This window comes from Balaenoptera ricei, chromosome 6 (genome assembly GCF_028023285.1).
Source record: "Balaenoptera ricei isolate mBalRic1 chromosome 6, mBalRic1.hap2, whole genome shotgun sequence".
NCBI classification, from domain to species: domain Eukaryota; kingdom Metazoa; phylum Chordata; class Mammalia; order Artiodactyla; family Balaenopteridae; genus Balaenoptera; species Balaenoptera ricei.
The window spans coordinates 24,667,440-24,682,542 of record NC_082644.1 but is presented as its reverse complement, the minus strand read 5'-3'; the positions used below and the strand labels follow the sequence as shown (position 1 = coordinate 24,682,542).

Genomic DNA, 15,103 nt, shown 5'->3' with positions numbered 1-15,103 from the left:
GTTGACCAAGATTTGTTTGTGTCTGGGCACAGAATCACCAAGGAGGCTTAAAGCCTACCTCAAAATTATCCTTTGAGGAGCTACTGGAGTAGAAACTGGGTGAGGCATGTAACTGAAGGGTGGCCAGGGAAAGGACATCATTTTTTAAGTGGAGTTGACTGAAATTGAATATGTCAGCAAGGTAAGCATTTAAGGTAGAGTACAAGTGATTGGAGGACAAACGACAGGCCTAGCAATTTCTAATTTCAAAGTATGGGCAGCCTTCTCAGCCTACTGGATATAAATGTTGGTGGTGTTTGCTAAGCATCTTGCCAGTGTTGTGGAAAGTACAGGAGGAAGTGTAGTGGACGAGGTTCTGAGAGTGCCAGCGGTAGGGGATGGTGGTGGCCCACAGACATCATGGTTGGGAATTCCCGTGTAAGCACAGAAAATTGGAAGGTCAAGGGGAGCAGGTGAAGGCAAGGAGTCTAAATGGGTAGTTTTTCTTGGCAGGAAAACTGTCTGCTTCTGAATGCACATTTTCAGCCACCAAAATAGGGAAGACAGGAGGCAAGGCTGCCCTGCACTTGACAGAGGATGTACTCACAGCCTGACAGGCATGTTGGTATTAGGAAGGGTCAGCAGGCAAACACCAGGCAAATTCAGGAAAATCATATTCCGGTGGGTCCCCTGATTCTATTAAGGCAATACAAACACTTAGATTCAATTGCAGTGTTTCAGAGACTTTAGAGTGAGCTCGGGAGTGCAGCAATGTGGGCAAGTGTCAAGGTCTCTGACATGGTGATATGCCCCTGGTGTGTCCTATTGTATGGGGGCATAGTCATCTCCAGCAATGAACTCTTGGGCTGGGGCAAAGTCATCTGAGGTGATGTCCTCTCCAAATCTTTGACCCTCCCATGTGGCTATCCAGTTGGGGTTGGTCACGGGCTGGGGATGTTACAGGAGGCTTTCCTGATGTCTCACCTTCATATTTGGTGCCTCCTGCTAGTGGAACAAATTATTAACACCTCCTTGGCATCATCAGGGACACATTTAGGAAACAACAGGTGGCTGCCCTTTCAATCCCAGTAGAGCTCATCCAAGGCACATAAAGATTCTGGGCACATTCACATCCCAGGCTAAGGAAGATCCGGATGTTATTTAGGCATTCTTGGGACTGACCCATGAGGGTGATGGACAAAACATGGGAGCACAGTCCCTGTAACCAGATGAGTTTTGTGTATGGTCACTCACAGGGCCAATTAGTTTGTGACAATACTTGATATATAGAATTGGTGGGTGAGTATCACTTAGACATCACCTCCAGAGGGCCCATTTCCTGTGAAGGGATTCAATCCCTTTGCTCCCAGATTTGGTGTCATGCTAGCCTAGGCCCTTCCAACACAGCTCTCCAACATTTCCCATTTTGCTACCTTGTGGTGCAGTTGTGGGCTGGAGCAGTATTATTCCAACATTGCCCTTGTGTGATGGGTAGGCCCAAGGGGATCTACCAGTAACTCAATTATCAGGACTGCACAAAGCAGTAAGAATTGCTATAGCCATACAGAGTACCAACAGTTGATGAGCTTCGATAGGGTTCCTTCTGGCTGAGCTACTTGAATATTGATTAACAGTTGACAAGAAAGCCTTGGGTTACCTCTTGTAGCATGGAAAAGTCACATTCTTCTGTAATTTGGAAAGACTTTTGATGTCAAGCTTAGCCCTTCTTGAAGATACCATTTCCATTTTGCCAAGGATGCCTCAGTGGCTGTGCTGAGCTTCTGCTGGCAGGCATCTCGAACCCAGGGCATTATAGAAACTTGGGTATGGAGTAGTCCTGGGTGTGGGTCGTTTAGGGCCTCGGTTTCTAAAAGAGTCCAGTAGAATGCCAAGAGTTGGCACTCAAGGGCAATGTATCAGGATGCCACTGATATACTAGGTTTTAACTTTTATGCCAAAAACCCAGAAGAAACCAGGTAGACTTAGGTTTGGTGCAGAGGCTCCAGGAGGAATAGTCAGGTGTGGCCACAGACTATACTCAGAATGTGGAGTCAGGTGGCACTAAAGGTAAAGCTTGTTGGACTTTCTGTTGGGCAGTTTCCAAAACACAGTATTGGGCCTCATCCTAATGGAAGATGGCAAATTTACATGTGGTTGCATAGACAAGGCAAATAACTAGTGAGAGATGAGGGATGTGTTGCCACCAGAACCTGAAAAGGTCTATTATTTGTTGTGCCTGTCTGAGCGTAGTGGGTGATTCAATAGTGAGCAATGGATGTTTGGCAGTTGGGGGTATTTCTCAGCCCTTAAAGTCCCAGGTGATGCTCAGAAACGTAAAGATAACACTGGGCATTAGATCTCCTGAGGGGCATTTGCCCAGTCACATTGGTTTAGGTGGTGTGTAAGGGTGTGCAACTCTGCCCATATCATTCCCTCAGAGGGACACCTCAGCATAATGCCATCAAAATAATGCCTCAAAAATACAATTTTCCAATTGTAATTTATCTAAATCCCAGGAGCAGAGGTCTGTGCGACTGCAGGGCTGTTCAAATATGCCATTGGGAGCCACATCAATGAATGTTTAACCCCTTCAAAAGTAAAAGCAAACTGGATCTGGGATTCCTTTGAGATGGGAACAGATATATTAGCTAGGTCAGTGACAGCAAAGGACACTCCTTGGGTCCCTTGTATCTCTCCAATCTTTCTATAATACTAGAAATTGGGAAAACTGAGAACTGAGGTTTAGCTAGTCCATGGTGAGGCACCACTCATTAGTGGCTAGCTTAAGTACCAGATAAACACTGCTATTGAAAGGGGAGGGTGGGGGCTTAATGACTCCTATTTCTGTAATAACAGGGCATAGGCCTTCAGCGCCCTGTTTAAGTCAATATCAGGGGTGTTCACCATCTTGACCCAGGGAAGAAGAGTCACTGGCATCCACTTGGCCAGGCCCACCAGGAAGGCCAGGAAATTGGGCTTCTTCCACGTGGCATGGCATCATGTAAGTGCATCCATGCCAATAAACAGGGAAAGAACCAAGGGGGGCACCATGAGAGGAAGCCATTTCTTGTGAGTGGTCCCAATAGCTACATCCGAATGGATCTGTACACTTTTGATGGTTTTACCAGCAATGCCCTGTAAGTAGTAGGGCTCCCACACTGGGAATTTAGAGGGACTGCCCGGAATGACAGTGGTATTGGTTCTAACAGGGCCAAAAGAAACCCCTGTATATTTTTATTGTCCACCAGAACGGTGTAAGAGTGATTGTCCCCAGGAGGTGGAAAAAGCCCTCAGGAGCCACCAATTTTCCAGGATAGGGGCTTAGAGGGCTGGAAGTCCTGGAGGTTAGGGAAGAACACAGAGGGAGCATTAAGGACTGAGGGGGCTTTGTGGCAAGAGGATGGATGGTAGAAAGGGGCTGTAGTGGGAGAATGCTAGTTTTATAAACTGAAATTTAGAGACTGGCTGTTCAGAGATCAAGTGGCCATGATTTCTGAGGTTTCATAACACCCAGTAAAGGTTTGCTGCGTATTCCCTTGAGGGGTAAAATTAGGATGGGAATTTATTGGGGAGGAAATGGGGAGCCTTTTTCATTAAGGGAAGTTTGCTTGAGGGAGGCCCCTCCAGGACAGTAGGGGCAGAGGGGCATAAGCCTGAAGTATTTGGGTGTCTGGGTGCAAATCTCTCCTCCATGTCTAAAAACCAGGTTCATGTCCGCCAGTGCCTTTTGAATGGCTTTATCAGTCCTAATAAAATGGAATAGTGCCACTCTGTAATTTAGGGTGAGTACCTTGTAAAAATCCTCTGGACTCAGGGTCAAATGGGCCATCTTCAGGGTTAGAAATAGAGAGGCGTTCATTTGAGTCACTATAGTCATAGAAATGGCAAACCCATTGGATCATGCTAATTTTGTGCAGCACAAGATGGGCCTCATCTAATGTCTTCTATTCACTGAGCTTAGCAGTAATCACCATGATGAAAGGTGGGCATGGTGCCAGGCAATAAATATCCAGGTGAGGAGAGGGAGGGCTCTGGTGCGAATATCAGTGGTTCTTGCCTTCTCTTGTCCTCCCCTCCTTGTCACTAGAGGCCTTAATAACCTTATCTGCTTTTTCCTTGGTGGCAGGGGTATCTCATGAGGTGTGTTTTTTGGTTCTGCCCTCATTCAGGGGAAAGCCAAGAGGGCTTAGGTTGTGGTATCTCGGAGGAAACGAGCACGCAGCCCAGATGGATCTTTAAGGTCTTTAAGACATACTGGCTAGTTGGTACATTTCAGCAGCTGAGATTAACAATCCAGAGCCCATTCCAAAAACCCGCAATAGTCAATCAGCTCCCTTCTCTTCCCTCTGCTGCACCAAATTTTTAAGTTTTCAATTTAAGATATAATTTCAGATCTTAGTTTGACTTTGAGTTTTCTCCTGTTACCTGAACCTTATGTGTTGGTATTGGAAATTTTGTGGAGAACTTCTTGTAAGCCCTCTTAGTAAGTGGCTGCCTCCCCTTCCTGGGTGTCACAGTGAAGCACCCGAGAATTAGGGTCTGCCTCCACTAGTGTCTTACACACAGGGTCTTCGGAAAAAGCCCCAGGGCCTCTGGAGAGTAATAACACAGCCCTGGCCTGCTGGCGTGCTGTGCTACCAAGCCACACCCAGGAAGTTCCTATAGGGATTTTACATTTATGGAGGAGTTGCTGAATCTCCTCCAGAGTTTCAGAAGGCACTAGCACAAGATGCTCAGAACACTTACAGTTGTCCATTAATTTTTTTTTTTGCAACACTGTGTTAGGGATTGGACCCACTGTTTTGTTACAGGGCCCAGCAGTAAGGCCAGGTAAGAATCACAGGATTGGGACTTCCCTGATGGTCCAGTGGTTAAGACGCCTTGCTTCCAATGCAGGGGGTCTGGGTTCGATTCCTGGTCAGGGAACTAGAGCCCACATGCAGTAACTAAAATATCCTGCGTGCCGCAACTAACAGCCGGTGCAGCCAAATAAATAAATAAATATATTTAAAAAAAAAAAAAAGAATCACAGGATTGAAAATACATGAAACTAGCCAATATTCAACCAGTCACCTGGTTTATTGCACACAATTAGCACACATCACAGATTAGTCAAAACAGTTAACGTTCAAAGGGGATAACGAAGCACACCAAGGAGAAGCCTAAGAAAGAAATGTGTCAGCACCAGCAGCAATCTCTCTGGTCCAGCAATGGGTCTTGAGACAAGCATGAGTGGGAAGCTGCCTCCTGCTCCCACAGAGGCTCCAGCAGCATCGGTCGGGAACAGCTCTCAGCAGGGTGGAGGCGGTCCTCCAGCAAAGTGCCTTCAAGTTGCTGAGTTCAGTGGTCTCATTTGAAGGAGCCTGCCAGCAGGGTATAGTAGTTACACCCAGGGGGTCGCGTATCTTATGAGTTGCTCCTTCTGTTTCAGTGAAGTCTTTCCTTGGATGTCGTCAAATTCCCTATCTATTTTTTTTTAAATTCAAGTATAGTTGATTTACAATGTTGTATTAGTTTCTGGTGTACAGCGAAGTGATTCAGTTATACATATATATAAACATATTCTTTTCCATTATGGTTTATTACAGGGTAATGAATATAGTTCCCTGTTCTGTACAGTAGGACCTTGTTGTTTATCCATTCTATAGATAATAGTTTACATCTGCTAATCCCAAACTCCCAATCCATCCCTCCCCCACAGCTACCACATGTCTGTTCTCTATATCTGTGAGTCAGTGTCTTTTTCGTAGATATGTTCATTTGTGTCTTATTTTACATTCCATATAGAAGTGATGGTATTTGTCTTCCTCTTTCTGACTTCACTTAGTATGATAATCTCCAGGTCCATCTATGTTGTTGCAAATGGCATTATTTCATTTTTTATGGCTGAGTAGTATTCACTGCGTATATATATATATACTACATCTTCTTTATCTATTCATCTGTTGATGGATATTTAAGTTGTTTCCATGTCCTAGCTATTATAAATAGTGCTGCTATGAATGCAGGGGTACATGTATCTTTTCAAATTAGTTTCGTCCCGATATATGCCCAGTAGTGGGATTGCTGGCTCATGGCAAATCTATATTTAGTTTTCCGAGGAACCTCCGTACTGTTTTCCACAGTGGCTGCACCAATTTTCACCCACTGTGTAGGAGGGTTGCACTTTCTCCACACTCCCTCCAGCATTTGTTACTTGCAGACTTTTAAAATAATGGCCATTCTGAGTGGTGTGAGGTGGTACCTCATTTTACTTTTGATTTGTATTTCTCTGATAATTAGGGATGATGAGCATCTTTTCATGTGCCTTTTGGCCATCTGTATGTCTTCTTTGGAGAAATGTCTATTTAGGCCTTCTGTCCACTTTTCAATTGGGTTTTTTTGTTGTTGTTGAGTTGTATGAGCTGTTTGTATATTTTGGAAATTAAACCCGTCAGTTGCATCATTTGCAAATATTTCCTCCCAGTCCATAGGTGGTCTTTTTGTTTTGTTTATGGTTTCCTTTGTTGTGCAAAAGCTTGTAAGTTTGATTAGGTCCCATTTGTTTATTTTTCCTTTTATTTCTCTTGCCTTGGTAGACTGACCTAGGAAAACATTGTCACGATTTATGTCAGAGAACCTTTTGCCTATGTTCTCTTCCAGGAGTTTTATGGTGTCAAATCTTACAGTTAAGTCTTTAAGCCATTTTGAGTTTATTTTTGTGTATGGTGTAAGGGTGTGTTCTAACTTCACTGATTTACATGCAGCTGGCCAGCTTTCCCAGCATGACTTGCTAAAGAGCCTGTCTTTCCTCCACTGTATATTCTTGCCTCCTTTGTTGAAGATTAATTGACCATATGTGTGTGGGTTTATTTCTAGGCTCTCTTTTCTGTTCCATTGATCCATGTCTGTTTCTGTGCCTAAAGTAACACTCAATTTATCATACCAAGACATCTACAGTCACATACCAAACATTTCAAAACAACTAATATGTAAGTTCACATTAGCCACTGTGACTCCATTTAAAATTATTTAACATAGCTTAAGTCCTATAATTTCACACAAGATGGATCATGATACAAAAGAAATCAAATCATAACACATGATATCCCATCAGGTTGGGGGACAAAGAGTGATGGCAGGGGGTGAGGCAGCCACTGAGAGAAAGCAAGTCTTGGTTGAATTTCCCTTTTCTTGGTGCTGTTAGTTTCTGTTGCAAGAATATTTCACTCATCTAGGTTAGGACACAAATAGTCCTGGCACCACCTACCGCCTCAGTGGATGCAGGGACAAGTTTCCCTCCACCTTACTTATGGGAATATCCTTTCCTTGTGCCTTTGACCAGAAGCTCCACCTTGTGCAGTGATAATAGCCTTATGATTCAGTCCACCTTCCTCGGCTCTCCCTGGCGTGAGGTGTGTGAGTATATGAACAGTTAATTAGGCCTTTATAATTACTGGTCTAATTGTTTTATTAGATCATACAGCCTTGATCATGCAGCTCTGGGAAAACTGTTGAATTATTATGGCAGTTGTGATACTTGGGGACGGGTACTGCTGGCAACACATGGTAGAGATAATACACAAAAACAGATAACAGTGTCATGGACCTCCACCAAGTGGCTGCTTCCTTTCCAAAGGGTGTTACCCAGCTAGGTTAGCCAATCACTAAGCCAGTCACAGCTAAAGGGCATTCCCCTCGGTTAATTGCAAGTGCAATCATGCAATCATGCTGGCTACACCAGCAGGATGTATTGGTCTCATTCTATTGATAGTGAGGTTATTGAGTAGGAATCCCTGAGGCACTCACCTAGGATGTACTATTGGTACCACAAACATTTCTCCTACCAGAGCCAATGCTGTGGCTAGACCAATGCTTGTGGTTATTATGATCACAGGATGCACCTGATCAAGAAATCATCAGGAAGTTCAGAAGAACAAGAGATCCTGGAGGGTACAGGGCCACAGAGTGAGTTAGATATACAGGCAGGGAGCATGGACATGGAGCTCTGCTTTTATTAGGGTCTGGGGTTGGCTGCGTGTCTATGCTTTTGTGGGTTCACTCTTTCTTGGCAAATTTAAAGTATAAGAGCAGGAATTAGGGTGCAGAAAGGGAGAAGCAGGGTCATTCAAAAGGATAGTTACCTAGGTTACGCAGGGCTTTCTAAAAGGGGAACTTCATGGGTTGAGGTTGCCTGGTCCCTCATCTACTTAATTTGCTAATATCTGTGTTGCACAGCTGGCAATATGTTTATTTGAAATGGATGTCTCTGAATGGATCCCTCACCAATCAAAAAGTTTTTCTACTCTGTTCTACAGGTTTATTAATTTTGATCCAATTTCTTTATAATATATGGGCAGAATCACAGCCTTGTGTTAGTTTTGGTAGACTGTCTTTTATGAAGTTATATTTCACGAAACTGGTCCATTTCACCTAAGGTATACAAATTGGGGGCATATAGTTGTTCGTAATATTCCTTCATTTTCCTTTTAATATCTATGGATTTAGTAGTGATGGTCCCTCTTTGACTTCTGGTACTAGTAATTTGTGTCTTCTCTCTTTCCTTGCTTAGCCTGGTTCAAGGTTTATTGATTGTCTTGATCTCTTCAAACTACCAGCTTTTGGTTTTGTTGATTTTTCTCTACAGTCGTTCTCTACTCAATTTAATTGATATCTGCTCTTTTTATTTCTTTTATCCAGCTTGATTTAGGTCTGAATTGTTGTTCTAGGTCTAGTTTCATAAGGTGAAAACATATACCTATTTTTCATACTCCTGATGTGTTTTCAATGAAATACCTACCTAGAACTGCCTGTGCAAATCTTAACTCTGTAATCCATATACTGTCTGACTCTGTAATTAGTATGATGGAGTCCCACATAGTGTACTCTGACTTTTCCAGGTTTGGTAAATGACACAACGTTTGAAAACATGGACTTGTTACCAGACTGCATGTGCAGAAGTCTCAGGTCTCCTGTGGGACACTGGGTAGGATACAAACTCTGTACCATTGTATGTTTATCTGAAAAATGTGTGTAATATATTGTCAACTTCATAGGGCTATTATGAAGTATGAAGACGTTAATCTATTGGATTGGCCAACAGGTTCCTTCAGCTTTTTCTGTAAGATGGCTCTAGTAAAACTTAGCTGTCTTTAACTTCATTTGAAACAATTTTGTTAGACTCTATGTGACAGCTGTCATATCACCTTGCATTTAAAAAAAGATTTATCAAAGTTGGTGAATTTTTGTGCAGTCATTTTAATATTGAAGATGGATTTTTAAAAAGCAACATTTTAAGCATGTTATGCTGTATTATTTCGAGAAAGGTAAAAACGCAACTGAAATGCAAAAAGAGATTTGTGCACTGTATGGAGAAGGTGCTGTGACTGATCAACCATATCAAAAGTGGTTTGCAAAGTTTTGTGCTGGAGATTTCTCGCAGGAGGATGCTCCACGGTTGGGTAGACCAGTTGAAGTTGATAGCGATGAAATTGAGACATTAACTGAGAACAATCAACATTATACCACACGGGAGATAGCTGACATCCTCAAAATATCCAAATCAAGCAGTGAAAATTATTTGCACCAGCTTGATATGTTCATTGCTTTGATGTTTGGGTTCCACATAAGTTAAGCGAGAAAAACCTTCTTGACCATATTTCCGCACGCGATTCTCTACTTAAACGTAATGAAGACGTTCTGTTTTTAAAACAAATTGTGACGGGCGATGAAAAGTGGATACTGTACAATAATGTGGAACAGAAGAGATTGGGGGGCAAGGGAAATGAACCACCACCAACCACACCAAAGGCCAGTCTTCATCCAAAGAAGTTGATGTGTATATGGTGGGATTGGAAGGGAGTCCTCTATTATGAGCTCCATCTGGAAAAGCAAACAATTCCAACAAGTACTGCTCCCAATTAGACAAACTGAAAGCAGCACTCAATGAAAAGCATCCAGAATTAGTCAAGAGAAAACACATAATCTTCCATCAGGATAATGCAAGACCACGTGTTTCTTTGATGACCAGGCAAAAACTGTTACAGCTTGGCTGGGAAGTTCTGATTCATCTTCCGTATTCACCACACATTGCACCTTTGGATTTCCATTTATTTTAGTCTTTACAAAATTCTCTTAATGGAAAAATTTCAATTCCCTGGAAGACTGTAAAAGGCACCTGGAACAGTTCTTTGCTCAAAAAGATAAAAAGTTTTGAGAAGATGAAATTATGAAGTTGCCTGAAAAATGGCAGAAGGTAGTGGAACAAAAGGGTGAATATGTTGTTCAATAAAGTTCTTGGTGAAAATGAAAAATGTGTCTTTTACTTTTACTTAAAACCGAAGGCACTTTTTGGCCAACCCAATATATAAAGGGAGCGGAAATACGCCATTGCAGGTGTTTTACAAGTGTTAGGTGGTGGTGGTGGTGTTACTATCATCAAATTTACATGGAAGATAAGATAGGAAGTTTTAACAGATTCAGTTCATTGGCTGTCCAGGACCCAATCCCTGCTTATTCCTCAGGGGCAGACAAACATCTGTCCCAGAAGATACAGAGTTAAGGCCTATTAGCTGGATTAACCTGGGAATACACATCAAGCCTGTGGGCATCATAGTTTCTCTCCTGGGTTTACTCCAGCCACCTCCAGATGGTCCACTCGCCTCTAATCTTAGCATCTTTAATCCATTTTCTGCAAAACAGTCACAATGATCTTTTAAAAAATGCAGTGTCTTTAGACTTCTGGGCTGCTAGTGACAGAGTACTTAGTACCCAACTGGTACTAATTCAGCCAAAAACAACTGTATAAACGAACAAAATATGTCACACAAGTATTTTCAGTCATGCACAACTAGGCAATTGCTTTTTGTTATGGGGGCACATTCTTGATCCATAGAAATTACCTAAACTAAAGATCAGAGAGAAATAGGCTGAGAAACAAGAGAACACTGTATCAGTGATCTGTGAGAAAATACTAGTGATCGAATGTGTGTGGTTAAGACATGGAAAAATGATAAAATATTTGAAGAAATAATTATTGAAAACTTCCAAAATTTGGTGAAGAAATTACGTTTTGTATCCAAGAATCTGGAAATCAAAGCAACATAAATGTGAAGAAAATATGTAGGTCCACAACAGAAAAACTTCAAAACCTAAACATAAAGAGAAAAATTTTAAAGCAGCCAGAGGGTTTTCTGAGGCTAACCACTGAGGTGTGGTGGATCATCTACTCATATTAAAAAAGAGAAAACAAAAGAACAGCAAAATAACTGACTTAACTGGAGAAAGTTGTCTTTAAAATATTACTAAGTTTCTGGATATTGCCTGAAGGGCATATCACAAAGTGAAAAACATACATTCAAGAAAATCTAAACTAAGAACAGAAAGAGTCTGAAATATGAATGCACTACTTTCCCCTTCCCCCACCCCACATATCTTTGCTGTGGGCATGCTAATCTGAGCAAATTCAAACCAGCAAATGGGCTCCATCCCCCCATTTCAGAATTTTGCGTTTTTACCTCAGGAGGGACAGGACACTGAAATTTCTCATTTCTGCCAGCCTGGGGTTGTAGAAGCTACTTCTTACAGACATGGCAGTGAATATCCCCACCCAGACAGTACACATGGGATGAAAGCTGTACTACTGGTACATTATGTCAAGATTATTTGAGTCCAAGCCTAGCAGCATTATCAAAAACTGTGAAGACTGCTCTGGTTTCTACTCCAACACGTAAAAACGTCAGAAACTGTCAGTCCCATCTTTACAACAATGAAGAAAATCTAACAAAGTGAACAACACTTCTAAGACAACTGAGGTCACTGGGAGAACAAATGCCCCAAGAAAGGTGAATACAGAGAAACACAGCTTGCCAAGAAGCTGCTAGAGCCAGAAACTGTTAGGTAAATATAACCAAACTGCTGGAGCTTGAGTATGGACTAGCTTGAGGTTTAGAAACTCCCGTGAGCCTATTCTTAGGGGAAATGCCACACATTCATGAGTTTTACCTCAAGGAGCCCCACCAAGTTCTCCTGGTGACGGTCAGAGAAAAATTCCCTCGTGTTTCCAGCAGGGAGAGGGGAAAAGGAGCCATTTTTAATATATCCAGAGCATTCTGTTCTGTGCCTGTTCTTGAGGAAAACTATTGTGAGTTAATCTAACTCATGTAGGGGAAGGAAAACACTCAACTCCAAGCCTTCCTGTTTCTCACACCTACGGGAAACAAGAAGCTGAGAAGCACTTGAGAAGGATACATCCCAGGGGCACAGGTCAAGGAAAAGACTGATATGTAATCATGGAATCATAGAATGCTTCCCCTGCCCCACAACTATCAACTCATCAACAGGATTCTTGCATAAAAGAGGATTACAGCTGAAAGAACTGCAAGATTTAGACTCTGAGGAGGAAATTCTAGGGAAACTCAAAGACAACCAAGAACAGAAAAACAAGCATATTAGCGGAAATTGATTTAGATACCTACAGGTATAGCAAACAGTGAACATGCAGTGAACATGCTAGCATAAATCTTACCAAGCTAAACATTAACCCTCCCACTGAAGTCCTATTTATCTTAGATTCTGTACCCAATAAATCATGTCTGCCTTTCTACAAAAAATTACAATGTATTGTAAGAGAAGAAAAAAACACAGTATGAAGAGACAAAGCAAGCAAGAGAACGAGACTTAGATATGACAGATTTTGGAATTATCAGACTGGAATTTTAAAATATGATTAATATGCTAAAACCTCTATTGCAAAAATGGACAACACGCAAGAACAAACGGACATTAGAAGAACAGAGATTAAAATTCTAGGAAAGAACCTAAGGGAAAAACTAGTAATTAAAAACAGTGCAGCAGAAATGAAAATACCTTTGAGGGGCTCCCAAGTAGCCTGGACACAGTAGAGGAACAGTAAATGAACTTCAAGATGGAAACATCAGAAATTGAAATGCAAGAGGAAAAAAAGGAAGAATAAAAAAGGACAAAATACCTACGGAATGTGAGAACAATTACAAAGGAAGGAACGTACATATAATTAGGATTCCAGAAGAAGAAAAAACAAACAAATTAGGGGAGTTCCCTGGTGGTCCAGTATTAGGACTCAGCACTTTCTGCTGTGGCCTGGGTTCAATCCCTGGTCAGGGAACTAAGATCCCACAAGCCGCGTGGATCTTAACAAAAAATAAACAACAAAAAATAATGGCTGAGTTTTTCAAAATTAGTGACACACTCCCACCCCAGATCCAGGAAGCCAGAGAATACCAAGCCATATATAAATAAAAATATCTAGATATATCCTGTCCAAGCCTCCAGCATACAGAGTATTATTTGAAGGTTACTTGAATTACCTTTAAGTGTATACTGTACTCTGGGGCAACCACTAAAGCTTTAAAAATTATAATTGATATGCCAAGAAGAAAGAAAATGCAATCATATAAAATACACAGTTAAAATTATACAAGGAAGAAAAAGAGAAGAATGAAAAAGTACAATGAATAGATAATATTTTAAAACATGGCAGATATATGTGAATTATCTAAATGTACCAATGAAAAAACAATCTCAGAGTGGATTAAAAAAAGACCCAAATATGCTACCTGTACAAAACCCCTGTGAATATAAAGAGATATATTAAAAGTAAAGGGATGAAGAAAAAAATGTCATACTAACACAAACCAAAAGAAAACTAGAGTAGCTTTATTACTTTCAGACAAAGCCGACTTTAAGAAAGGAAAATTATCAGGAATAAAGAGGAGCATTACATAATGACAAAGGGGTAGAGACAATAAGGAGATATAACAATCCTTAAGAGTGTGTGCCTAAAAACAGATCATCCAAATTGGTGAGGCAAGAACTGATAACAATTATAGTCTGAGATTTCAACAAACTTCCATTTGTACTTCATGGATTCATCAGTCAAAACAAGGACATAGCAGAACTGAGCAGCACCATCAGTCAATGGGATCTAATCAACATTTATAGAATACTTTATTCTACAACAGCAGAATACACATTTTTAAGCTCAGATGGCACTTTGAGATAGGAAATAGTTGGGGTCAGAAAGCACAATTCAACAAATTTAAGAGCAGAAATCATACAAAGTATTTTCTCATATGACAAGACAATGAAGCTAGTCATTAATAAATCATGGCTATAAATATGAAAATATCTGCAGATTGAACAACACATATCTAAATAACGTGTGGGTCAAAAAACTCCCAGATAATTTTAAAATATTTTGAACTAAAGGAGAATGAAAATACAACTTCTTTTTCTGTTTACAGTGTAAATATTGAGTACCACTGCTCACAGCAACTCCTCGATTGACTCAGATTTGTTCTCCAAACAACTGTGCTTATGACTTTTGCATAATGAATCTAATATTCACACTAAATGCACTGCTGACCTTGAGACAATAAAAGTCTTGCAGAAAACATTGTTTGGCTTCTTTCTTGAAGAGGCAATTCAGTAACAATGGTCTTCCTTATATACACTGACCAGAAGACAGTAGGAAAAAATAGGAACATATGTATTTTAACTAACCAAATGTATCCTCTAATGTATTTACATGATGATAGTTTTTGCATAAAAAGTGCATAATTCCTACAACCCTCATGTTGGATTCCAGTACAATTAAATTGAAGGTGGTCTTTGGGGAGAAAAGTTTTCCTTATCCATTTCCTTCACAGGCATTTTTTCCTGTGTAAATTTCTAACACCCACTGAGTAGTCTGGCGGAAAGACTGTTCATAAGTGATTAATTTCAAGGATTTACCTCTTGTGTGAGTCCTCTAATGTCCAATGAGGGCTGAAATCTGGTTGAAACACTATCCATACACAATACACCTGAGGGATTTCTCTGTGAGTTTTGTTGATTGATAGTTGATCTCTCAAAGGGAAAATTTCCACGTTTATTATATTCATTGATCTTCCCCTGAGTTCTCTGATGCTGCACTTCCAGTCAAAGTTTCCCCATATCCATTACATTCATAGGGTTTCTCCCACGTGGCGACTGTCTGACGTACTCTGAGGTTGTTTGTAGATGAAAACGTTCCCAAATTAATAATAGGATTTCTCCCCAGTGTGAGCTCTCTGAAGTGTTTAGGACTGGCATTTGGCTAAAAGCTTTCTCACATTCAACCCATTCA

General features: G+C 41.0%; 1 protein-coding gene and 1 non-coding gene across 2 annotated transcripts in view; one reads left to right on the top strand and one right to left on the bottom strand.

Annotated features, from left to right (window-relative positions):
• Positions 1 to 15,103, bottom strand: part of LOC132368253 (zinc finger protein 883-like) — a 96,904-nt gene that overhangs the window by 63,760 nt on the left and 18,041 nt on the right. The gene's annotated exons all lie outside the window — the stretch shown is intronic.
• Positions 4,833 to 4,905, top strand: TRNAW-CCA (transfer RNA tryptophan (anticodon CCA)). Its single transcript has one exon. It is a non-coding gene; the product is annotated as a tRNA-Trp (tRNA).